This window comes from Athene noctua, chromosome 3, assembly GCF_965140245.1.
Source record: "Athene noctua chromosome 3, bAthNoc1.hap1.1, whole genome shotgun sequence".
Lineage (NCBI taxonomy): Eukaryota > Metazoa > Chordata > Aves > Strigiformes > Strigidae > Athene > Athene noctua.
Genome location: NC_134039.1, coordinates 6,516,693 through 6,527,625, shown reverse-complemented (window position 1 = coordinate 6,527,625; position 10,933 = coordinate 6,516,693).

Below are 10,933 nucleotides of genomic sequence, written 5' to 3'. Positions count from 1 at the left end.
CAGTCTTCTTACCATATCTGGTGAATAATTCATGTCCTGAAGGTGACTATGGAAGAACAGCTGCATAAGCAGACATGAGACAAAACCAGAGACATTTACTTCATCCCATTCTCACTTTAGAGTGTGTATTCAGATAAAAACAAGACTCAAACTAATTTCCTTAAGCGTTCATTAATTCACAGCATCTTGATGCAGCCTTCCACTTAAAGGGTTGGACCATGTCACTGTGTCAGAGAAGGCAGCAGTGGTACCAAGATAAAAATGCTGGTGTTTGAAGGGGTATAGTTTCCTACATAGACAGCACTCCACTGTACAGGGAGCTTCTCAGGAGCCCACTGATAAGGATGTGCTAGGATATTTACTTCATGTGTATGACAATATCCCATCCCTGATAACAGACAGGTGAGAAGAGATACAATGTGGATGTGGGACTGCACATTTAATTCAATATAATATTGATGTGTATAACTTTAATTCATAGTTTATGCAGTTGTTGCCCCAAATTCTTGCAGGTTAACATAGCAGAGTGAACTAGTCATAATCTGGGAACGTGATCAGAATAGACCTATGGAAAGAAAAGAATTGTCTTTTCCTTCTGCTCATGGAACATAATGACAAATGCTTCTACTAGGAACTAAGCTGAGATCAGAGTTTCTTTTTACAGCATGCATCAGGCAGGAGGAGCCAGGTGTCTTGTTCTGATCCAGGTCTGGCCTCACTTTGCAAAGCTATGGGGATCAACGACCATTCTCAGGCCTATTCAGCCTTTCAGCTTGATGTGGTCTCTTACAAATAACCTCTGGCCTTCTGGAAATCACTTAGTGGAGAATTATTGAATGATTTTATCAGTGAGAACAAGGAAAGAAAATGCTGTTAAAATGCATAAATAATTGATTCTATTGCTTGAAAACAACCATTGAAACCAATGCCATGACTGAGACCAGGTTTTTTTATTCAGAAAGTAAATGTCAAATTAAACACAACGCTATTGATAAACCAAAAAAATGGTTCTTGGTATAATGCCAACATCAATAATTATAAAGGGGAGACAGCAGGCTAAAAGGCATGGCTGGCAGCAGTTTTAAAATATTTGTCCTTGGTGGGACTGGAGACTGATTTAGCTTAAATTTAGATTCCAAAGAAAACACATCAAAGGTCATATCATAAAACTTGCTGGTTGGTTTGTTGCAAATCAGAACAAACAAGAGACAATAGAACAAGCTTAAAACACTGTAAGAATGCTGCGGTCAGATGAGCAAATCAATTCAGTTTACAGTCGGTGAGGGTTTAGCCTAACAAACCACAAGAAGTGGGAAGTGAAAACAGTGACATGAATTTCTGAAGGCACATATTTGTTTAACAGGTATTCCCCCAAGCAGTGCCGAGCAAAGCTCTGTATCCAGTGCCAGCCTTTATGATGAATAGACACTGGTCTTTTCATCTGCTGGTGTTCTGCGGTGCAACCCCTGTAGAGCAATTGAAAGCTCTGATTTTTTTTATTTTTATGCTTGGGACTTATCAGTGGCTACATAAACTATCCCTAGTGTCAAGGCATGACAAGGCATTACCAGAGTGGGGTTTGAGGCTTTTGCTGTGCAGGTGATCCTTACAGTCCCTTCTGAATCAAAATGCTTTTAATCCCTATGGTGGCATTATAAAAAAATACTTTTGGGAATCAGTTGGTTGTTAGTGGTGGAAGAAAGGCTTGCGGGGCACAGTTCTGCATGAGGAATGATGGGGTATTGGGTCGATTTCAGGTCATAACTGTGGGAAGTTTCTACGTGAGACTAGACTGTCCTGTCTTTGAGGAAGAGATCGTATTTTCAAATCTCTGTTTGTCAGCACCCATGAGCATGTGGTATATTCTAGACAGTTCCAATAGATGAAAAAAATTAATTTAAATAGACAGATTCTGTCCCAGTTATGGCTCATCTCTTTATGATTTATCTCAAAAAGGAAGCAGGTCCTCAATGTGGGGGGCAGACAAAAGGTCTCCAAGCAAATATTAGCTATTAAAGTCTATTGAGTGGAAGTCTGCTTGTAGTTTAGCATACTTAGGTCATACACTTAGACAGCTAAGGCAGAACCTATTGCCAGTGGGTGATGTAAACATTTTCTGGCAGATCTTGAGAGATCTCAATACGGCTGAGTTTTGTGAAAGAGATAAACTTGTTAGCTCATTCAACATTCTCCAACCTGTAGTGCACGAGCCAGTGATGGATCAGAGTACAAACATGGGCTGAGCTCCACTGCACGAATCATGAGTGGCACAGGTGAGAAATACCTGGAGCAACCCAATGTGTGAAAACAAGCGAAAGAAAGTTGATTAACCTCCTGCTGCTCCTATGGGTGCAGCCTGCTCTGCTCATAATGCAGACACACGTTGCACTGGTAGGGAGCTCATCTCTGGGGCAGAGAGAATAGTGTCTCTGAACACAGTGGAGATGACTTAGTCTTTGGGACCAAGCCCAACAGGGCTGTGAAGTGCAGTGAAAGATCTTTCCTAACCAGTATTTAATAGTTCCACACTCTAAGTCATGTCCCTCCAAGGAATGAAATAAATAATGGTTATCCTCTCAGGGCTAGTGCAAAACTCTTCCATGCAGCATGCTTTTCTAAATGGTCAACATTTTTCCAGAATGTCTAGGAAAAATTTCTACAACTTCTCTTAGGAAGACAGTGTCCAAGTTAGGATTCTTGGATTGCCTAATAGCTCCCTTATAAAATAGTTCTCTTAGAATTGATTTACCTATATTTTTGGGGAGAAAGCTGCTGTTGTTGTTTATAAGAGTGCTGCAGGAGTGGTTTTAGTTTGGTGCATGAAATACTGCTTTCATTAAGATGTAATCTGGTTACAAATGGTCTCTCATATCTTGCTGCTTCTCATGCAACTTACAAAATACTAACTAAAGACAAAGTGTTGTACATTGAGCTGATGGCTACTCTAATGTAATGATGTTATGCTATTTTGGGACACAATGACAAATGGTATTTTGGGAATACTATGTCTCTGTCAGAGACGTTTCATGTTATCACAATGCATGGGTCTAATAACGCACGTTACATTGCGGGATCGACTGTGGAGGAAGAGGATATAAATTGCAGCTCCCTTGCAGACTTGGCCTGTGAATCCCTTGCTAAACAATCTATTCCTTCTCTAGGATGTTTCTTGAGGTTGTAACTACCTCATTACATGTGGTAATGTAATGGTGATGTAGTTAAAAACACACATCAAATTTACTTCGGTCTTTCCCCTGAATATTGCATCATCTTTTTTTGACTATCAATCACCTAGTCTCACATATTGTGCCTAGTCCAATAGTTAAAACAGGAGTCTGATCCAGCATCTGAAGCTCTAATGATGTCAAAGAGGATAACTTTGGAGCAAGTGCTCTTGAAAAAGTATTTAGAAGTCTTAATTTTCATTCAAAATAGGAAAAAAGAAATCAAAGCAAGCAGCTTTTATGGTGTCATTTTAAATAAGCACTCTAAAATTCCAAGCGTGACAGCCTAAATACTGGAAACATGCAATGTATATTAACTTTCCAGTACATAAATTTGAATTTTCAATACATTTTTATAACAGCATTTTTAATGTTTGGCTGAAAAAAAGACATTGCCTACTTACTACAATAGTTGTGTAGTCCCAGTGAAGATGCTACATGATGGATAAAGACCTTTTTCCTGTGTAGCCACAATGTTCTGTAATTTTTTACCTTCCATGTTATGAAATTACCCTGCAAATGCATAATTTTTAAGGAATTATTTAAGATCGTCATTTGATTGTGTTCTTTTCTAACGCTACATGAAAACTTGTTCCCTTCTACCTATCACTAGGACTGCAATTTGTCCTGAAATTTTTTAAATATCCATAGCATCATGCCAGGTCACATCAAGTCATTCAGGCTTTCAAGACATAACATAAGCCTACACAATGTGACATGCTTGCTGCATCATGTCACAAATCTTCAGAGATATTATAGTTTTTTTTAAAAAAATTAATGTGGCAGTTACCATGGCTACAAACCCACTTTGTTCTGTTCAGATTTGAAACATTTAAAAATATTGAGTAAACCACTCTTTCTTTGCAGCAACAACACAACAAGTGTTTCAAGTGTGTTTATTGTCAAGTTTCACAGATGAAGAAACCCCCAAGTATATTTCCATGGTTTTTTTATCAGCTGTAGTTTCTCTCCTTGGGTTAAGTGTAAAATGTGAAGAAAGGGATTTTGTTGCTATGTAAATAGCAACTAAGAGAAGTAGAAAGACATGCTTCTTAGCTTCTCTAGACCAAGATGAGTCCAGTTTATAGACTCAGTGGCCCATGAAGGTCAAGGTGTGTGGGGGTTAGAAAAGCACAGTGTCTGGAGAAGGACGCTGTGCCCTGTGAATGTCAGCTTCATTCCTGCTCAGTAATTCTGGGTTACATAATGGTTCTCATTCTTTCCTTAGAGTTAACCACAGAGATATTAATGTGGAGCATCTTGTCAGGAAACCCTCTGCTCTGTCCTGTGGTGAACAGCATGACAAAGAAGCTTCAATTCCCATCATAATACTGGTGGGGCTTTGCTGGTTTTATCAGTGAAAGTGTTTTACCTCCTTCTGGAAGTTCTAATGATGGTGCATTGCAATTGCTTTAACGAACGGAAAAGGGGAAAATACTGCACAATGGCAACTCTATGAACCTGAAGCACATTTGCCTTCCTGCCTGTGTGTAAGGTACTTAGATGAATGTAGGATTCAACATCCTGGTTCAAATGTAACATTCCTCTAGTCCAGTCTTCTGCCTTTGGTGGTGGCCAGAACTGGATAGCCCCAAGGGAAATGAAAAAATTTTGAGGATGTGGATTATTACTTGTCCTCTCCTGACACCTCACTGTCAGGTTAGCACTGATCTCTACTAAGGAGGGACTTTAAAGCAGGCGGTTTAATAAAATATCTTTTTGAGGATGTGGATTATGATTATGGATATCATTTAGACACGTCACTGTCAGGTTAGCACTGATCTCTACTAAAGAGAGATCTTAAAGCAGGCAGTTTAGTAAAATATCTTTTTGTTTCTCTTAGTATGCTCCTGGTTCCCCCTCTTACTTCCTCCTCATTTCTTTTTTTCTTCCTCTTTTCTGAAGGCAGAGGGTTTTGTTTTTATCATTCTGGTGTCCTCCCCAGCAAGTTCCAAAGTCTAATGCGCTTTCTAAGAAAGCTTGTATGACTCTCTTCTGAGATTGCAGACAGATTCTGGGAGTTTCAGAGTCTGGGGAGGAATGTAGCCTGGGAAAATAACCTCTGCAGAAGGAAGATTGCTAAAATCACTTCACCAAAGGGGGACCAGCCATAGTATGTCACATAGCAATGACAGACTAGCAGCATAGGATTTTACTCTTGGCCACAGAATTCTGGGTGAAAATAAGCCTTTAGGTTGTGGTTCCTTATTTCCGTAGTAAACAAATCACAAAAATTTAGCCTTGAGTTGAGACAGTAATTGCCACTTCAGTGTTCTCTGAACGTGAAGGGAACCTGGAAAAAATGAGACCTGTAGTCTCGTGCTTAGCCTTGCCAACATGATTGCTTTTTCCTAGTGAAGTTGTAGCGTGCCCTTACGTTGATCTGAGGAGGCTTCTGAGATGCTGCAGGGGCAGCTGCTTCTGGGAGAGAAACACACAACTGGAGATGACAGACAAAAGGTGGATAGCTCTTCCACGGGTTACAACAACTTGTTGCTACCATGTTGCAGGAGTACAAGTGAGCAGGAAAATGCTGGGAATAAGTGACATGGGGGTTACATATATTTGAGGGCTGAATGTGGACAAGCAGTTACTGGTACCTTCACTTTGCTGATCACAAGAGCAAGGACACATCTGGGATTATATTCCCTGTGTGTAATTCTGGAACACACCGTGGCTGGCTTTACTAGGGTGAATGGAAGAAGAATTTACTCATCTGTTGCCTTCTTAATTTTAATTTGCTTTTCTATTTAGACATACTTTTAATTTAAGGATTGTATTATTCAATAATTGATCTTAGTTTTAGTTAAAATACATCTCTTTATGACAAGCTTTCTTAGTAATGATTTTGAGTTCTTTCTGAAAGTAATGAATGGAAAATTTTGTGGAATATGACCAGATGATTTAATACCCTCTCATAATTCTTTAATATCCACATGATGTGATGTGAAATCTAGGAATTTTTAAAAATTGAATTCTATCATCCTTTCCCTTTGGGGATTTTGCGCACACTACTGTTGAAGGGCTCTCCACTCAAAATTAAAAAATCCTGAAACCCACCTACTCTAGCAATTTTAAATTATTTTCTTCATTACTAGGAAAATTGCTAGGACTAATTGCTAGGAAAGTAGCAGTTGGCAGGATGGAAGAGCTTGAACAAATTTTCACAGAAAAACATCTATATTAGGAACCTTTTTTCTGTTCTTCCTCATTGTCACCATAAAAATGGAACAAATTTTGGTGATTAAAATGGTTTGAAAAAAATCTTGCTTCTCAAATGTTGATGATCTCAGAGTAGATAAACCTACTATCTGGCCAAAAGCAACTACGTCAGACTTGCACAGATTTATATACCAAGAGTCAGTGTGCAGACTCTGAGTTGTGCAGCTCTCACTTCACTTTTTTGCAATGTATTTTTCCTTTTTATTTTATTTAGTTGTTCCTTCCTGCGGTTAGTTTCTGAAATTCCTGTGACTAATCTGTTTCTTAGGTGGCTCTTTTTGTAGTCAAACCTCATTCCCTGGATGAATGAGATTTTGTCTGAATCGGTGGGGGCATCTGAAAAGAAGGTCGATGAAAGCCATGCAAGTAGCCAATTTAAAATGGCAGGGAAGGATAACGGATGTTCTGATTTTTCTCCCTCAGCAGTCTCCTCGCAGTGGGTTCGAAGGGAACATTTTCAGTTGGTTTCTGTTCTGTGACAACTGCATCTCTTGACAATCCATCACCTGAGGCCTTTTAGCTCCTGTAATTTTTGCTGTCCATTTCAGAGGGAAATCTAGATGGGCTAACTAAATTTAATGAAGGCTTTACTGGAATCTGATTCCTTTCATTTCTTGTACCCACTCTGTCTGGGTATGAAGGGATTTAAGGTAGTTAATTTAAGTGTCTGGGAACTGCAAAAAAAGAGAAAAGTTATCATCCTCCATTAAGTAGTTCTTTGGTTTGTAAGCAAAACTGAATTCTGAAAAGAAAGATCAGGAAGAAATGAGTTATTAGACTGTAATCCTCATTGTGGGGCAGCAGGAGAACCTCCCTCACACAGTGGTTTAGTTACTCCTTCAGGGTTCCACTTTCCCATAAGGTGTGATGCTGGCTCCTACCCTCTATATAACACGCTCATCTGTACGATGTTATTGTGTACAACTTCTATTAAATTTATTGATGATGTGTGCACCTCTGCCTGTGTCTGTGGGGAACAGGTGGATGGCATAATCGGGGTAGGGTGAGAAAATATTTTGGAATTTACCTTTGTTTGGTCATTTCCCAAATTCTGGAAATGAGCTTTTTTCTGCCTGTTGTCAGGGAGCAGCCAGGCAGGCTGCTCCATGAGGGAAGGAGACCTGAGAGCCATGGCAAGACAGACATGTGTAGCACCCTCATCGACAAGGGCACAGTTCTACTGATCCAAACAAGACGTTCAGAGAGGGTCTGTGATGATAGCCAGAATTCCTGGGTGATCCAGTGATCACCCAGCAGGTCTGTAGTGATGAGGTAGGTCTGAGATCAAGCCAGAAAGTTGACTCAGTGATTGAGGATTGGGGAGGGCATGAGACAGGGCACAGCCACCATGCAGCTGCAGCCAACCAGCCAAACTCCTGGCGAGAGGGCGACTCTCTGGGCTCTGGCACTTTTTTACTGTGTATTGTGCTTGCGATGAAGGTTCCAGCCATGAAAGGGGCTTTGGTGCAGCACACTGGACAACAAGTCATGCAGGCTGATAACTCACAGGACCTACCACTGGGCATCTGACTGAGGTGGTTCGTTATCAGGGCCCTGAGCATATAAATAGGCTTTCATTGCCCTGACCTGGAGCCTCCACCTATGCACCCTCTGCTCATTGCCCCAGGAGCATCATGTAAGCTCAGACCTGGGAACCCAGCTGTGCCTTCACAGAATCATCCAGGTTGGAAAAGACCTTGAAGATCATCTAGTCCAACCATTAACCTAATACTGACAGTTCTCAACTACACCATATCCCATTATAGGTAGATTTTTCAGGACTGACCTTGTATTTGATTTCTTTGATCACAGCACCATCAAGGGAACCTGTTGCTGTCACCCCCCTGCTCTGCTCATCCTGCTCAGGCCTTGCGGGACTGTGTTCTAACCTTGAGGGTGCTGCATCTGCCCATGCTGTGGTCACCCTTGGCTTCTTGCTTGCCTTCCTTCATAGAGCAGCCCTGTTCCTGCCGCTCCCTGACACTCCTTGGGGAGTTGGGTGCCTTTAGACCCCTCTTCAGTCACTGCTGGGAGAAACAGGCATGTGGAGAGGCAGTTCTCTTCTCAGGTGGGTTTGAATGGTACTTGTGGGGTGCCTTTTTTCCTCCTGCCCCTGCAGAAGGCACCTAGGAAGATTACCCCAAACTAGGTAGCATGAATAGCGTGAAGGAAGTGAATAGAGCACACAGTCAGGAAACCTCATGTGAGTGTTACGGCAAACACATGTGCTGCTTTTGAGAGGGTGAAGAGAAAAACTAAGAGAAAGGGATAAGGAGAACAAAATGTTAGAATAAAGGAAAGAGTTGAATGGAGTTGCAAACACTACAAAGAGAATGCACCATGAGAACTGGAAACTGCCAGCCACACAGGACTGAGGAAGTCCAACCACAGACATGATAAATGATAAACCTTTCTGTGGTTGCTTCTATCACTGTGTATGAATGAGCACAGTGTCACCGTGTCAATCCTCATTCTGCAAATTTCATCTCAAGCTAAATGGCACATGTTTTATGCTCAGATGAGAAGTACTGCTTGTGTCATTTTTGCTCTTATGAAGTCTTCCTTGCTCACTTCTGTTGTTTGAAGAAAAAATAATCCTGGTGGGAACTCCCACACAGAAATGCTGGGTAGATGATTCTGCATCTACTTCTGCCACATCAGTCCTGTGTTCTGAATTCCTGGGTGTGAAAAAGATATTTCTTCTGTGCTTGTTTGGCTTCTTACTGGGACAGAAACTCATCCTCAGCGGTAGAGTCAGTGTAAGGAAGGGAGAGAAGAATCTGCAATGTGAATATGTTCACATCCATTGGCAGGTGGAAGGTGATGGGGAAAGGCTAGTTTGAATAAAAAGAATAGCTGGGCTTTGGTATGGCTGTGTTTTTTCAGCAAGATGTCCTGCTGGTGGGATCCTCGAACACAAGAGCTGTAAGTTGCCCCTTTCACGGGAATGGCATAGCCCAGCTCTGCAGTGTCCCTTCCCCTTTCCCATAGGATGATGTTCCACTCACACTCGCTGACCCCAAAACTTGTTTGGTTCAGTTTGGCTGCAGCAAGGTTACACATGTTATTTAATATAAAAAGTAGCCCTGCCAGTGCTTTTTTTAAGACCTGGCAATAGCACACAGACAGTTTTATTACTCTGCAGAGTGGTTCTTATGAGCAAAATGAAAACGCAACCGAAGCTTCACGTTTCTTAAAAGGGACCTAATGCCTAAAGGGTCTGTTTTTCTAACACTCCACTGAATGATGACTGTACATTTCTAAATGAGAGCTATTTTAAAGGCACTTGCACTCATTATAAGGTTTTCCAAGTATGATATCAGTGTTATGGATTGGATGCTGGCAGTCATTTGCCTCTAACCGCTTAGCCAGCCAGTAATGCAGAAAGGGGATCATTTGATGGAGTAGACATGTGGGTCCAAGCTTCACAGGTTAAATTTTGACTAGAGACTAATGCTAGACTATTGTGAAAACCATGGTCTGACTTCACCATGCTCTGGACTGTGCTGTAAATCCACTGCTCCTCAAACTGTGATCAGACAGCATTGGCTTTTCCTGGAGAGCTGACAATGATGCTCTAGGGAGAGGCTGAGTCACGTCTGTAAAGCTTCACTGGTGGCTGGTGCCTTTGGTTCCCATTAAGATGAGCAAGAGCATCTGCTGTCCCCCTTCCTCGGACAGCACCATGTAAAAGCAAGCTGCTAGTTACCTGGTCTTTCGCTCAACAGTGCATCGGCCACTAATCCCAGCAGACAAAAAGGCTAACCACCTTATGAATGGCTGAGAGTCTTGGTCTCCTTTGAAGCAATAAACTGTGGAAAACTTGGACATAGCTCTTGCAAAATTTCGAGGCAAGTGGATGTTTCTCTGGGCAAACTATCCCCTAGGCAGTCAATCACAGCTGGTCACAGCCGCTGCACAGGAGCCCATGAGTGGTTTATAACTAATACGAGTGGCTGCAGGGCAAATGCTCCCTTTGCAAACATGAGTCTGAGCCAGCCGAGGGAAGAGATTGGTCTGATGCAGCTTGCCACGAAATCAAGATGCTGCAAAGCTGGTTTTAAGTTAAACCTTTTAAACTGCAACTTAAAAACATTTTACTTTTCACCAGGGTTTGAATTCCTGGTCCTAGCTCAAAGTTTGGCCTTTGTAACATCTGCTGCCTCTTTTATTTGAAAAGTTTCTTTTGTTCTGTGAGTGTGTATTTTTAAGCTTCCACATGAGATCCCATCATACAAAGAAATTAATAAACCCCAAGTTTTATTTGTTCGCTAATACCTGCTCTTGGATATGTGAGGGCTGACTCCACTGAAAACAGCGGAGCAACATCTGTGCCTCTGATGTATTGATGCAGAGCAGTCAGTGCAAACAAAAATAGCAGATGACAACAGCAGAATTGTGCTGCTGAGCTCTTAGAAATCAAACTCCTTCAGATGATTTAATGGTAGTGACAAAAGCTGTGTCAAATGATTTCCTCGTTTATCTGA